Source organism: Mobula birostris, chromosome 19, assembly GCF_030028105.1.
Source record: "Mobula birostris isolate sMobBir1 chromosome 19, sMobBir1.hap1, whole genome shotgun sequence".
Classification (NCBI taxonomy): Eukaryota; Metazoa; Chordata; class Chondrichthyes; order Myliobatiformes; family Myliobatidae; genus Mobula; species Mobula birostris.
In genome coordinates this window covers 13,530,362-13,545,806 of record NC_092388.1, presented here as the reverse complement: position 1 = coordinate 13,545,806, position 15,445 = coordinate 13,530,362, and positions in this window count along the sequence as shown.

Here is a 15,445-nt window from a genome sequence, read left to right as displayed (position 1 = left end):
AAGATCATCGGCATAATGGAACAATAGACCTCCCGTGGTGCTAACCTTATGACATTTATCATAAGCATTCAAAACCACATTTCAGACACCTCATTTCCCCTTCTATATTTTTACACCTCCACTGCCTTCTGCTCCTACTACCAACCATTCATCTTTGATATGATGTTCCAAAGCGATGAGCTGTGAGAATACTCACTTAACAGACGTCTGTACTTCCTGCCCGATGGTAGTAGCAAGAAGTGGGCACGGCCTGGATAGTGGGTTTTTTTAATGATGGATGCTGCTTTCTTGTGGTAGCGTCCCTTGTAAATATGTTCAATGGTGGGGAAGTCTTTGCTGATGGACTGGGCTGTGCCAACACTTTCTGTGGCCTATTCTGTTCCTGGGCATTGGTGTTTCCACACCAAGCTGTGAAGCAAGCAGTTAGGGTTCTCTTCACTGTGCATCTATCAAAGTTTTAGTAAACACAAAATACTCTGCAGATGCTGGGGTCAAAGCAACCCTCACAACACTCTGGAGGAACTCAGCAGGTTGGGCAGCATCAGTGGAAACGCTCAGTCAACGTTTTGGGCCGGAACCCTTCGTCAGCACTGAAGAGTGAATGAGCAGAGGTCCTATAAAGAAGGTGGGGGGAGGGTGGGAAGGAGAAGGCTGGAAGGTTCCAGGTGAAAAACCAGTAACGGAAAAGATAAAGGGGTGGGGGAGGGGAACCAGGGATGTGATAGGCAGGAAAGGTGAAGAAGGAATAGGGGAAAGCACGATGGGTAGTAGAAGGAGGCAGAACCATGAGGGAGGTGATAGGCAGCTGGGGGAGGGGGCAGAGTGAAACTGGGATGGGGGAAGGGAGGGGGAGGGAATTACCGGAAGTTGGAGAATTCAATCTTCATACCAAGGGGCTGGAGACTACCCAGCTGGTATATGAGGTGTTGCTCCTCCAACCTGAGTTTGGCATCATCATGACAGTAAAGGAGGCCATGTATGAACATATCTGAATGGGAGTGTGAAGCACAGTTGAAGTAGGTGGCAACCAGGAGATCCTGTCTGTTGTGGCGGACGGAGTGGAGGTGCTCAATGAAGCGGTCCCCCAATCTGCGTCGGGTTTCACCGATGTAGAGGAGCCCGCACTGGGAGCACCGGATGTAATAGATGACCCCAACAGACTCACAAGTTAAGTGTTGCCTCACCTGGAAGGACTGTTTGGGGCCCTGAATGGTGGCAAGAGAGGAGGTGTAGGGACAGGTATAGCACTTGCACTTACGCTTACAGGGATAAGTGCCGGGTGGGAGATCCGAGGGGATGGACATGTGGACTGGGGAGTCGTGGAGGGAAAGATGTGCTTAGTGGTGGGGTCCTGTTGAAGGTGGTGGAAGTTGCAGAGGATAATGTGCTGGATCCGGAGGCTGGTGGGGGTGGTAGGTAAGGACAAGGGGAACTCTGTCCCTGTTGTGGTGATGGGAGGATGGGGTGAGGGCCAAAGTGCGGGAAATGGAGGAGATGCGGGTGAGGGCATCATTGATGACGGTAGAAGGGAAACCACGATCCTTAAAGAAAGAGGACATTTGAGATGTCCTGGAACGGAAAGCCTCATCCTGGAAGCAGATGCGGCGGAGATGGAGGAACTGGGAATAGGGAATGGCATTTTTGCATGTGGCAGGGTGGGAAGAGGTATAGTTGAGGTAATTATGAGAGTCAGTGGGCTTATAGAAGATGTCAGTGGACAGTATGTCTCCAGAGATGGAGACCGAGAGATCGAGAAAGGGGAGAGAGTGTCCGAGATGGACCAAGTGAATTTGGGGGCTGGGTGGAAGTTTGAAGTAAAATCCATGATGAGGCTAAACTCTGGTTGGAGGCGCAACACCTCATATACCGTCTGGGTAGTCTCCAGCTCCTTAGTATGAAGATTGAATTCTCCAACTTCCGGTAATTCCCTCCCCATCCCAGTTTCATTCTGCCCCCTCCCCCAGCTGCCTATCACCTCCCTCATGGTTCCACCTCCTTCTACTACCCATTGTGCTTTCCCCCTATTCCTTCTTCACCTTTCCTGCTTATCCCCTCCCTGCTTCCCCTCCCCCACCCCTTTATCTTTCCCCTTATTGGTTTTTCACCTGGAACCTACCAGCCTTCTCCTTCCCTCCCTCCCCCCACCTCCTTTATAGGGCCTCTGCCCCCTCCCTCTACAGTCCTGACGAAGGGTTCCGGCCCGAAACGTTGACTGATCGTTTCCACGGATGCTGCCCGACCTGCTGAGTTCCTCTAGCGTGTTGTGAGTATCAAAGCCTTAGACTGAGTGATGGGCTTTTGGACACTAAGTGGATGTGGCGATCGGCCAGGTAAGCAGACAAGCACAGGAGCACCCATAATAATAGATAGTGAAGTGGGCACGAGGGGTTAAAAAGACAGCTTCTCTTGATGGGTGACTCCATCACCCTGACCAATGTTCTATCAAACCGAAATGCCTGTAATATTTTGAGCACTATTTTTCTACACTTTGTTTTCCACCTAAAATCAGAAAAAACCTCTGGGGAGGTAACGTAAAGGTTTATTGAATTCTGATAGTTTGAAATGTCTCTAGTTATCTGAATATAGCATTTTGAAACAGCCTGTTCCCCAGGTTATGTGACTTAATTAAATTAACTTATATTGATGTGATTTTACAAGAGAGATTTCAAAAAATGCGGTTAAGTGGCCTACAATTATTTTTAAAGGGATAAATTATATGAGAATTGTCCTGAGGACAAATTACTTGGTGAATACTATCTGGTCTTCTTCTGAAGCTCCCTCTGTAAATGAGTGTCTGAAAAATTGAATAAACATTGTGAAAGTGTAGTTATTGACTTCTATGAAGGATTAGCTAAATATGCAGCCACATTTATTGCAGAGTTTTATCTTGATCGATGTAGGAGCCACGTATCTGTATATTGTCTGTCTGTATTGTATTTGTGTTGCACATCCTCGCTGGATTAAGGTAATATGTAACATGGGTTTGGGTGGTGCACAGCGTTGGGTGCCAGTTAAAATAAACAAATATAGTCCCCAGGTGACCTCCTTGGCAGTATAGAGAGAGAGGGTGAGTAGGGAGAGCATATTTTTCATTAACCACCCATCCTTGTTTGAATTTGATCCAATTACGCTTGTTTTTGTTTTACATGAATTACGGATGAATCGAATGACTTTAGTGTTGGTGTGTAATAAAGGAATAAATGTATTTTTTTGATTTGGAATTCCATTAGTTGGAAGCGTGTCATACAGTGCGATACCCCCTCATTTAGCTTGTCAGTAAATTTTAGTTTGCTTTTAGGTAGTTACTACAATGACAAAGTGTGAGGTTTCAGCATGTGAATTCCTCTCTGGCTCAATGTTCAAAACAAGCAGAAGCAATATAATTGCAAGCAAATCTTAAAACGCTGCACTTAAGAGGTAAAGGGGTAGTGGTAAGTCTTTTGATTGTTTAAATCAAATACAGTTTTTAATTCACATTAATGTTTAGAGAAAATTAATATCTGAAGAAGCATCGGTTATAGATTAAGGGGAATTTACTTAGTCTAATTGCTGTCCTAAACACCAGCGGCATAACAGGCAGCAAATAACTAATTAACTCTAATGTCCTTATAGTGAATAAATAGTTACAAATGAGAAAAAATGTCAGTTTGAGGGTTTCCCTCTAGAGCTTTTGTTGCCTCCTAGTAATTGTGTGAATAGGCTGAGTATTCAACCAAGTACCTAACAGGGTGAGTACAAAACTGGGTGAGTACCTAACAGGATGAGTGCCTAACAGGGTGAGTACAAAACTGGGTTCATCTGTTCACAGCTCTCAGCCTTCATCCTATAGCACATCCAATGATAAAATGACAAATTTGCAAATATGATTACATATGCAAAGCTAGCTTACAATTCAGAACATAACAATTAGGTGTAGCCCAATCAGTATTTGAGCCTACTCTGCCATTTGATAGTATCCAATTTCGACCTCAACATTAGTTTTTCTGTATTTTGGAGATACAGGCCCTTCTGGGCCAACGAATCTGCACAGCCCAATTACACCCACTTGACTATTTAACCTACCAACCCCATACGTCATTGGAATGTGTGAAGAAACCGGAGGAAACCCACATGGTCACAGGGAGAATGTACAAACTCTTCACAGACAGCAGTGGAACTGAAGCCCAGGTCACTGGCACTGTAAAGACATTACACTAACTGTCATTGTGCTACTCTTAATCACATGGTGACAAGAAGAGAGAATGTCCTGGGTGCTGAGGGTCCTTAATGATGGATGCTGCCTTCTTGAAGATGTCTTCTCTAGTGAGTAGAGTTGTGCAAAGATTCGCAGACTTCTGAGAGAAGTGAGGCAGGACTTGATCGGGCCTTTCCGTTTATTTGGAAAGGGATCAGTTAAAAATTGCAGTAATTCCAGCCATATTTGAAAACTAAAAATCTCATAGACTATAGAACAGCAGAGCACTAGTCAGGCCATTCAGCCCATGATGTGCTGATCTTGATGTCCTCTTTCCGTGTAGCATTCATATCCCTCCATTCCCATCATAATCACGAGTCTATCCAATAATCTCTTAAACTTCACAAAATGTCTGCCTCCACTGCTACCCTTGGTAATCTATTCTAGGCAGCTATCAGTCTCTGCTTAAAAAAAAACTTGCACTTCACATTGCCTTTAAACCTCCAATCTTAAAACATGTCCTCTGGTGTTTGACATGTCTATCCCGGAGAAAAGATTCTGATAGTCTACACTATTTGTGCCTCTCTTAATTTAAAAAAAAAACCTCTACCTTGTCTCCTCTCAGCATCCAACACTTTAGGAAGAACAACCTAAGTTCACACAAATTTACAGCTTATGCCCTGTAATCCAAGCAGCATGCTGGTGCAACACACATCAAAGTTGCTGGTGAACGCAGCAGGCCAGGCAGCATCTCTAGGAAGAGGTGCAGTTGACGTTTCAGGCCGAAACCCTTCGTCAGGACTAACTGAAGGAAGAGTGAGTAAGGGATTTGAAAGTTGGAGGGGGAGGGGGAGATCCAAAATGATAGGAGAAGACAGGAGGGGGAGGGATAGAGCCAAGAGCTGGACAGGTGATAGGCAAAAGGGGATACGAGAGGATCATGGGACAGGAGGTCCGGGAAGAAAGACAAGGGGGGGGACCCAGAGGATGGGCAAGAGGTATATTCAGAGGGACAGAGGGAGAAAAAGGAGAGTGAGAGAAAGAATGTGTGCATAAAAATAAGTAACAGATGGGGTACGAGGGGGAGGTGGGGCATTAGCGGAAGTTTGAGAAGTCGATGTTAGTACATGCTAGTGCACCTTTTTTTGCACCGACTGCACATCCCTCCTATAATGGAACAACCAGAACTGACACAATAGCCCAAGTGCAGTCTGACTGAAGCTTTATATTGCTGCAGCATGACTTCCTTACTGGTATACCCAACATCCCTACCAATGAAGGCAAACACTCCATACAACTTTTCCTACACTACATCGACAACTGCATTGGTGCTGCTTCCTTCACCCATGCTGAGCTTGTTGACTTCATCAACTTTGCCTCCAACTTTCACAATGCCCTCACATTTACCTGCTCCATTTCTGACATCTCTCTCTCTCTCTCTCTCTCTCTCTCTCTTCTTCCCCTCTTCTCCCCCCCCCCTTCACCCCTCCCTTCGGACAGCTTATCTACTGATGTATATTATAAACCCTCTGGCTCTCACAGCTACCTGGACTATACCTCTTCCCACCCTGTTACTTGTAAAGATGCCATCCCTTTTTCTCAATTCCTCTGCCTCCACTGCATCTGCTCTCACAATGAGGCTTTTCATTCCAGAACAAAGGAGATGTCTTCCTTTTTCAAAGAAAGCGGCTTCCCTTCCTCCACCATCAACGCTGCCCTCAACCGCTTCTCTTCCATTTCGCACATGTCTGCCCTCAACCCATCCTCCTGCCACCCCACCAGGAATGGGGTTCATCTTGTCCTGAGCTACCACCTCACCAGCCTCTGTGTCCAGCACATAATTCTTCGTAACTTCTGCCGTCTCCAGTGGGATCCCACTGCCAAACACATCTTTCTTTCCCCACCCCCACCACCCATTTTCTGCATTCTGCAGGAATTACTCTCTACACGACTCCCTTGTCCATTCATCCCTCCCCACTGATCTCCCTCCTGGCACTAATCCTTGCAAGCAGAACAAGTGCCACACCTCCTCCCTTACTACCATTTAGGGCTCCAAGCAGTCCTTACAGGTGAGATGACACTTCACCTGCGAGTCTGTTGGGTCATCTACTGTATCCAGTGCTCCCAGTGTGGCCTCCTCTATATCAGTGAGACACAACATAGATTGGGAGACCACTTCGCCAAGCACCTAAACTCCATCCACCAGAAAAAGCAAGATCTCCCAGTGGCCACCCATTTTAATTCCACTTCCCATTCCCATTCTGATATGTCAGTCCATGGCCTCCTCTATTGTTGCAATCAGGCCACACCTAGGTTGGATAAGCAACACCTTATATTCTGTCTGGGTAGCCATCTGATGGCATGAACATTAATTTCTCGAATTTCTGGTAATGCCTTCCACCCTTTACCATTCCCCATTCCCACTTCCCTCTCTCTCCTCATCTCCTTACCTGCCCATCACCTCCTTCTGGCTCCTCCCCCTTTTCTTTCTTCCGTGGCCTTCTGTCCTCTCCTATCAGACTCCCCCGTCTCCAGCCCTGTATCTCCTTCACCAATCAGCTTCCCAGTACTTTACTTCACCCCTCCCCTGCCAGTTTCACCTATCACCACATTTCTTCCTCCCCTCCCCCACCTTCTAACTCTGACTCCTCTGCAAAATTGCTAATCCTCCCATCGACATTCTCATCCAAATCATTGAGTTATCACAAATAACAGAGGTCCCTGTGGAAACCTGTGGAACATCACTGGTCATGGTCCTCCAACTTGAATAATAGCAAACAAGAGAAAACCTGCAGGTGCTCCAGGCCCAAGCAACACACAGAAAATGCTGGAGGAACTATAGAAAGGAGTACAGTCGACATTTCAGGCCAAGCTCCTTCAGCAGGACTGAGAAAAAAAGCTGAGGAGTAGATTTAAAATGTGGGAGGACGGGAGCGAGAAACACTAGGTGACAGGTGAAACCAGGAGAGGGGGAGGGGTGAAGTAAAGAGCTGGGAAGTTGACTGGTGAAAGAGATACAGGGCTGGAGAAGGGGGAGTCTGATAGGAGAGGACAGAAAGCCATGGAATAAAGAAAAGGGAGGGTGCAGGGGGGAGGGCGATGGGCAGGCAAGGAGATAATGTGAGAGGGAAAAGGTGATGGGGGGCACTACCAGAAGTTCAAGATCCGGCAGTGGATAAAGTAGCGTGCAGGCCCATTACAGGCGGTGGAGAGAAAATCCTGGAGTTGTGGAAGTGGTTGGGATAGATACCTCCTCACGGCAGAAAGCGTGGCACGTGGAACGCGGTGAGTAATAGCGTTCACTGTCTTCTACGGGCAAGCCGGTTCTGAATTCAAAATTGCAATTTATCCTGGACCCCAAGTGTTTTTGTCTTCTGAATCAACCTACCATGAGGGGCCTATCAAATGCCTTACTGAAGTCCATGTAGACAATGTCCACTACCTTACCCTCATCATTCCCTTGGACTGCCTCAAAAAAAAACATTTGCTACTCTCTAACCCTCTGGAGCCTTGCCTGGTATACGTGAGGACACAAAGATCTTTGACAAAACCTCAGTATTCTAGGATATCGGCCATCAGGCTCTGAGGACTTATTCCTTAATACTTTTCAAAATACCCAGCACTCTCTCTTCCTAACACATTAACAAGTCCCACTCTGTTTTCACTATCTTCCAATTATTTCTCTTCAGTAAATGTCGACCCAAAATACTCATTTCGACCCTCAGCCACTTGCCCTGACTCCAAGCACAAATTCCCTCCTTTATCCTCGAGTCAACCTACCTTGTCCTTCGTTATTCTCCTTTTCTTAACGTAATTATCACATGCCTTCAGATTTTCCTTCATCCTGTTCACCAAAGACATTTTATGTCCTCTTTTGACCTTCCCAATTGTCTGCTTGAGCACTTTCCTGCTATCTTATATAGAACATAGAATATTACAGCACAGTACAAGCACTTTGGCCCAACCTTTTAACCTACTAAGATCAATCAATTTTTTTTATGTTTCTCTTTTTCCCTGACTAAATTTAGGACCTCTTGGGTCATCCAAGGTTCCCTTACCTTATCTCATTCCACTCCCCCACTCCCTCCCCCTACATCTTGTCCTACAATCTTTCATTCTGCGGAACTTAAAATTTACTTATGCACTCAGGTCAAGATCAAATTTTAGAAATGAATAACGCTTCAGCGTTGGCTGTGCAACATCCAGCTACTTTGCATACGATGAATAAAGTATCCCAATATTATTCATTTCTTAAAGCTGCCTGCTCTGCTGTGGCACCAATTGTGTAGATAATGTTGATGGACAAAACCTTTTGAAATAAGTATATAAAATACAGGAAAAGGTGAACAAGTCACTCAATATCAGGGAATATGTGTGCAGCTGTGATATTGTCCCCGACTAGTAGAGCAACTCCCCCTCCACCCCACACTTACCTTGTCCTCTACCTTTTCTAAAACTTCAAAAACCTCGTTCATTAATCACCCATTCCTTCCCTTCACTCAACCATGTTTCAGTAATGGTCATAATATCGAAGTTCCACGTATCGATCCAGGTAGGGCAAATACAAGGAGACAATACACTGTTAAGGGAAAGGTCCTTAACAGTGTTGCTGAGCAGAGAGAGCTTAGGATCCAGGTTCATATCTCCTTGTAAGTGGCTATAGGTGGGGAGGAGAAGATGGCGGCGCGACGCAGCGCGCGCGGCTGCTCCGAAATGATATCGTATTTGTTAAATAGGTACTGTGCACAATCCTGATTTGATGGAGACAGACGTGAGAAGCACGGAGGAACATCTGGAGAAACTTCTGAAATGCCCGCTTCGCTGCCGTTGCTACTGTGCGATCGAGAATCTCCGGAGGTGAAGGCTCCAAATCCTCGGCTTTGCCTATTGCCTGTTGCCTGGGCCGGGATCGAAGCGCTCGGCAGAGGTGGTGCTCGGTGTCGGAGGCTCAAAGTTTTCAGACGGACTCAAGAGTCGGCTGTGGTCGGGTGCTGCATCGGCAAGTTTACGGCGCTAGAGGTTCATGGCAGGAAGAGAGTTTCTCTTCCTTCTACCGTCTGCATGAGATGTTGGGACTTTCAAGAGACTTTGAGACTTTTTTTTTACTGTGTCCATGGTCTGTTCTTTATCAAATTACAGTATTGCTTTGCACTGTTGTAACTATATGTTATAATTATGTGGTTTTTGTCAGTTTTTTTAGTCTTGGTTTGTCTTGTGTTTCTGTGATATCATTCTGGAGGAACATTGTATCATTTCTGAATGCATGCATTACTAAATGACAATAAAAGAGGACTGCATGTCCTCATAATCTAATCTAATGTTTTAAATTCATCACCTTTACCCATAATACTCCTAGCATTAAAAGACACACATTCAAAGTATCTGATCTATCACACCTGTATTTCGATTTTGCTTTTCAATACTTTTCTTGACATAAGACCATAAGATATAGGAGCATGGCTGATCCATTATTCCTCTCAGGACCAAGTTCCTGCCTTCTCCACATATCCCTTCATGCATTGATCCGTCAAGCATCTATCAACCTCTGCCTTAAATATACATAAAGACATGGCCTCCACAGATGCCTGCTTGTGTCAATGAATTCCACAGATTCACCACTACATGGCTAAAGAAATTTCTCTCTGTCTCTGAACTAAAGGATGGCCCTTTATTCTGAGGCTGTGTTTTCTGGTCCCAGACCCTCCCACCATAGGAAACATCCTTTCCACATCCACTCTATTAAGATAGGTTGAAACTTATTCGATAGGGTTTAATGAGGTCACCCTTCATTCTTCTGAATTCTAGTGAATACAGGCCCATAGCCATCAAAAGCTCTTCCTGTGACAAATCGTTCAATCCTGGAATTATTTTCATGAACCTCCTGTGAATTCTCTCCAGTGTCAGCTCATTCTTTCTAGGATAAGGGGCCCAAAACTGCTCTCAATACTCCAAGTGAGGACTCACCAGTGCTTTATAAAGCTTCAACATTACATCCTTCCTTTTATATTCTAGCCCTCTTCAAATGAATGTTAACATCACATTTGCCTTCCTTGCAAGATTCAACCAATGTATCAATCTTTAGGGAATCCTGCACAAGGGCTTCCATATCCCTTTGCACCTCAGGTTTTTGAATTTTCTCTCCATTTAGAAAATAGTCTACCCTTTTTTTTCATCTATCAAAGTACATGACCATACACTTCCCACGCTGTGTTCCATCTGCCACTTCAAAGAAATCCAACAGATTTGTCAGGCGAGCTTTTCCAATGCTGACTACGGCCTATTTTATCATGTGCCTCCAAGTACTCCCAAACCACATCCTTTAACTATCGATTTCAACATCTTCTCTACTGAGGACAGACTAACTGGCCTATAATTTCCTTTCTTCTGCTCTCTCCTCTCTTGAAGATATTTGCAATTTTCCAGTTTTCTTGAGCCATTCCAGAATCTAATAATTCTTTATTAAATCATTATTAATACCACCACAATAACTCCAGCCTCCTCCTTCAGAACCCTGGGGTGTACACCATCTGGTCCTGGTGATTTATCTACCTTCAGACCTTTCAGTTTCCCAAGAACTTTCTCCCTAGCAATGGCAACTTCACACACTTCTGACTCCAGACACTGTTGAAATTCCAGCATACTGCTCCTGTCATCCACAGCAAAGACAGATGCAAAATACAAACTTTTGTACTTACTCAGTTCATCTGCAATTTCCTTTCACCCATTACTACCTCTCCAGCATTGTTTTCCATGGGTCCAATATCCACACTCGCCTCTCTTTTACACTTTGTATATCTAAAGACACTTCTGGTATTCAGTTTAATATAATTGGCTAGCTTACTATTCTATCTTAATGACTTCAGTTGCTTTCTGTTGACTTTTAAAAGCTTCCCAGTACTCTAACTTCCCACAAATTTTTCTCTATTATATACCCTCTCTTTGGCTTTTATGTTGGCTTTGACTTCTTCTTAGCCATGGTTGTGCCATCATGCCTTTAGAACACTTCTTTCTCTTTGGAACGTATATATCCTTTGCCTTCTGAATTCCTTCCAGAAATTTCAGTCATTGCTGCTCTGCCGTCATCACTGCCAGTGTTCTTTTCCAATTAATTTTGGCCAACTCCTCTTCCTACCTTCCTGACATATAACTTCCCTTACTGAACTGGTACTCCGGTTCCCAGCCTCCTACAAATTTAGTTTAAATTCTCCCAAGTGGCATTAGCAAAACTCCCAACCAGGATATTGGATATTGGTTCAGCCTTCCAAACTACTGAAGTCAGGCTAACTGGCCTCTAATTTCCTTTTCTCTTAAAGATTGGAGAGGCATTTGCAATTTTCCAATCTTACAAAACCACTCCAGAATCTAGTGATCCTTAAACGATTATTACTAATGTCTCCACTATCTCTTCGGCTACCTCTTTCAGATAAGTCACCTGGACCAGTTATTCAGAAAATTTGCATTGGGACTCAGCTAGAAGAGCAGCTGCTTCACACTGAAGGAGACCCCAGCTCGGTCCTGACCTCAGGTGCTGACTGTGTGCAGTTTGCATATTCTCCCGACTGTGCTCTGGTTTCCAACGAAGTCCTAAAGTGGTGTAGTTTGGTGGGTAAGTTGTCTCTTGTGTGCAAGTGCATGGTGGAATCTGGGGCAACTTGGTGGAAAAATTGGGAAGAATAAAAAAAAGGGATTGATACAGGATTAGTGTAAAATGGGTGGGTGATGATTGGTGCAGACATAGAGCCTAAATGCATTTTTCCATGCTGTCTCTCTATGACTCTAAGTGAAAACCATCTTGCTATAAGTAAACTAACTGAAGTTTATTCCTTTAGAAAATTATTTCAAGATCCCATGCTTATTCAAAAAAATTTTTGAATTTATGTTAAATATTTGCATAACGTATTTGAGCTCGGTGGGTTAATTGACCTCTTGTTAAATTGCCTTTGTGGTAGCTTAGCTGTTAGCATAACAATATTACAACTTAAGGCTGGGATTCAATTCCCACTGCTGTCTTAAGAAATTTGTTCATTTTCCCTGGGACCGCATGGGTGTTCTCTGCCTTCCTCTCACATTCCAAAGGTGCAAGACACCGTTGGTGTTAATTTTGCATAAGCCTGTTGACCATCACCAATTTTGACAGATTTTTTGTGGTAACAGGACCTTCTGGCCCTACAAGCCTGTGCCACCCAATTACCACCATGTGACCAATTAACCTACTAACCCAGCTGTGGGAGAAAACCAGAACACCTGGAGGAAACCCACATATTTACAGTGAGAAGGTACAGACCCCTTACAGGCAGCAGGAATTGAACCTGGTCACCGGCGCTCTAAAGAACTACGCTAACTTCTAGGCTACCATGCCACCCCAAAGTTGCAATACAGGAAGCATTGTATTCAGATGCATCACAGCTTGGTATGGCAACTGCTCTACTCGAGACCGCAAAAAACTGCAGAGTTGTGGACAAAGCTCAGCTCATCGCAGAAACCAGCTCCCCACCCCCAAGACTCTATCCGCACTTCTCACTGTCTCAGTAAATCAGCCACCATAATCAAAGACCCCACCCAGCATCCCATCCCTTTCATCCCTTCCATCAGGCAAAAGATACAAAACCCTGAAAGCGTGTACGATCAAGCTCAAGGACAGCTTCTATCCCATTGTTATAAGACTACTGAATGGCTCTCGATTATAATAAGATAGATTCTTGACCTCACAACCTGCTCCATTAAGGCCCTGCACCTTATTATCTGCTTGCAGAACACAGTCTCTGCAAATATAATGCTTTATTCTGCACTTTTTGTTTATCCTTGTACTACCTCAATGTACCGATTTGATCTAATGATCTGTATGAATGGCATGCAAAACTATTTTTTGACTGTACCTTGATATATGTGACAATAATGAATCTATTTACTAATTATCTGAAAATGGTGAATTTAAAGTACGTCTTGAGAGCTGCCATAACACTAGTGGCACTTTTAGTAATAGACTAAGACAACTGTGCTACTCCAAAGAGCGCTATTGAGGTCATCCTTAACCTCAGACATTAGGCTCTATAATGGGTCAACCTATAGTGCTTACAAACGACCGTATGATAGAAAAACGCGCGAGGCTCAGCAGTCAAGCAAGCCTTCCACATCAGCCACAGCAGACGACAAACCTCGACCTTCGACATTGAGACAGGCAGACATAGATAGAGATGACCTGCCTGCCCTGATCGACGATGAGATGACACCCCCCGTGTCCCACCACCCCAACCCCCGGGCCCCGGACAGATACTGTACCGATTCGCAGAGAATGCAGCGGTAGCCAGGAGGCACACAGCACATCTTTTAGAAAAAAGCCGAAATAAACATGCTAATTAATTAGGTGCCGCCTAGCACGTAATTGTCGGCCCAGATCAGAGGTGATGCAATTGGAAATCGGCACTGATCTGGGCCCACAATTACGTGCCGGGCAGCACCTAATTACCGCTGTACCCCTGCATGCTTCGCGGCAATGTATCGCTCGGCGGCCTGGAGGGTGGGGGCCACTGCACCACCTAACCTGCGATGACTCAGCCTAACACACCATCATCAGTGTGCTCGGCGCTGTCTTCCCGATTCCCGTAAGTGATACTACACTGTACATACATTATTTCTACTTTATATAGGCTGTGTATTTTTACGTGTTATTTGGTAGATTCGGCAGCTTCATAGTTTAATGGTTACTGGAGAGCGCATTGATGCCAACAGCGCTTGCGTGAGATTTTCACTACGGAGATCTGTGCAGGCAATCGTTGTAGAGAAGTATTTCTACAATATATAGGCTGTGTATTTATCATATCATTCCTGCTTTTACTATATGTTACTGTTATTTTAGGTTTTATGTGTTATTTGGCATGATTTGGTAGGTTATTTTTGGGACTGCGAACGCTCACAAAATTTTCCCATATAAATAAATGGTAATTGCTCCTTCGCTTTACGACATTTCGGCTCACGAACTGTTTCATAGGAACGCTCTACCTTCGGATGGCGGAGGAAACCTGTATCTAAATTTGTGGCAGATATACACTGGGTGGCAGTGTTGGCTGTAAGGAGAGAGACGGGCAGGTTACAGGAGAATACAGACAGAGTATGTGAATAGACAAGGATGGGGCAAATGGAATGTAATATGCAAAAGTATGAAGTCATACACTTCAATAGAAAAACAGGAACTCAAGATTATTTTTAATTGATGAGATTGAAAGATGTTAATGTTTAAAGAGATCTAAGTGTTGTAAAGAAATCAGCAATTTACAGACACTTGCAAATTTCCACAGGTGTGTGGTGCCGAGCATTCTGTCTGACTGCGTCACCGTCTGGTGTGGAGGCGTGAATGCCCAGCATCGCATGAGGCTGAAGAGGGTTGTAGGCTCAGCCAGCTTCATCACAGGCACAACCCTCCCCACCACCAAGGACATCTTCAAAAGGTGATTGCCCAAGGAAGTGGCATCTATTGTGGACACTACCGTGGCTGACAAGTGAAGTCAGAGCTAAAGTAAAAGCAAAAGAGAGGGCATACAAGGGAGCCAAAGCTAGTGGGAAGATAGAGGATTGGGAAGCTTTTAAAAACTTGCAGAAGGAAACTAAGAAGGTCATTAAGAAGGTGAATTATGAAAGGAAGCTGGTGACTAATATCAAAAAAGATACTAAAAGCTTTTTTAAGTACATAAAGGGTAAAAGATAGGACCAATAGAAAATGACCCTGGAGATATTGTAATGAGAGACAGAGATGGCAGAGGAACTGAATGTGTATTTTGCATCAGTCTTCACAGTGGAAGATATCTGCAGTATACGGACATTCAAGAGTGACAGGGAAGTGAAGTACGAGGGGTGATTGATAAGTTCATGACCTAAGGTAGGAGGGGTCAATTTTAGAAAGCCTAACACATTTATTTTTCCTACATTTATACACTTAGTCCAGCAGTCATGAAGCATAAGGATCCTTTCTTTGTAAAAGTCGGCGTCTTGGACCTCCAGAAGTGGTCCACAGCAGGGGTAATTGATAAGTTCGTGGCCTAAGGTAGGAGATGAGTTATTAACTTCAAACTTTTTGCATTTTCACTCAAAGAGTTGAACTGCACGTGCATGTAACAAAAGCTGTATAACTCATCTTCTTCTGCCTTAGGCCACGAACTTATCAATTACCCCTGCTGTGGACCACTTCTACAAAGAAGGGATCCATATGGTCCACGACCGCTGGTCTAAGTGCATATATGTAGAAGGGGACTATGTTGAAAAATAAATGTGCTAGGT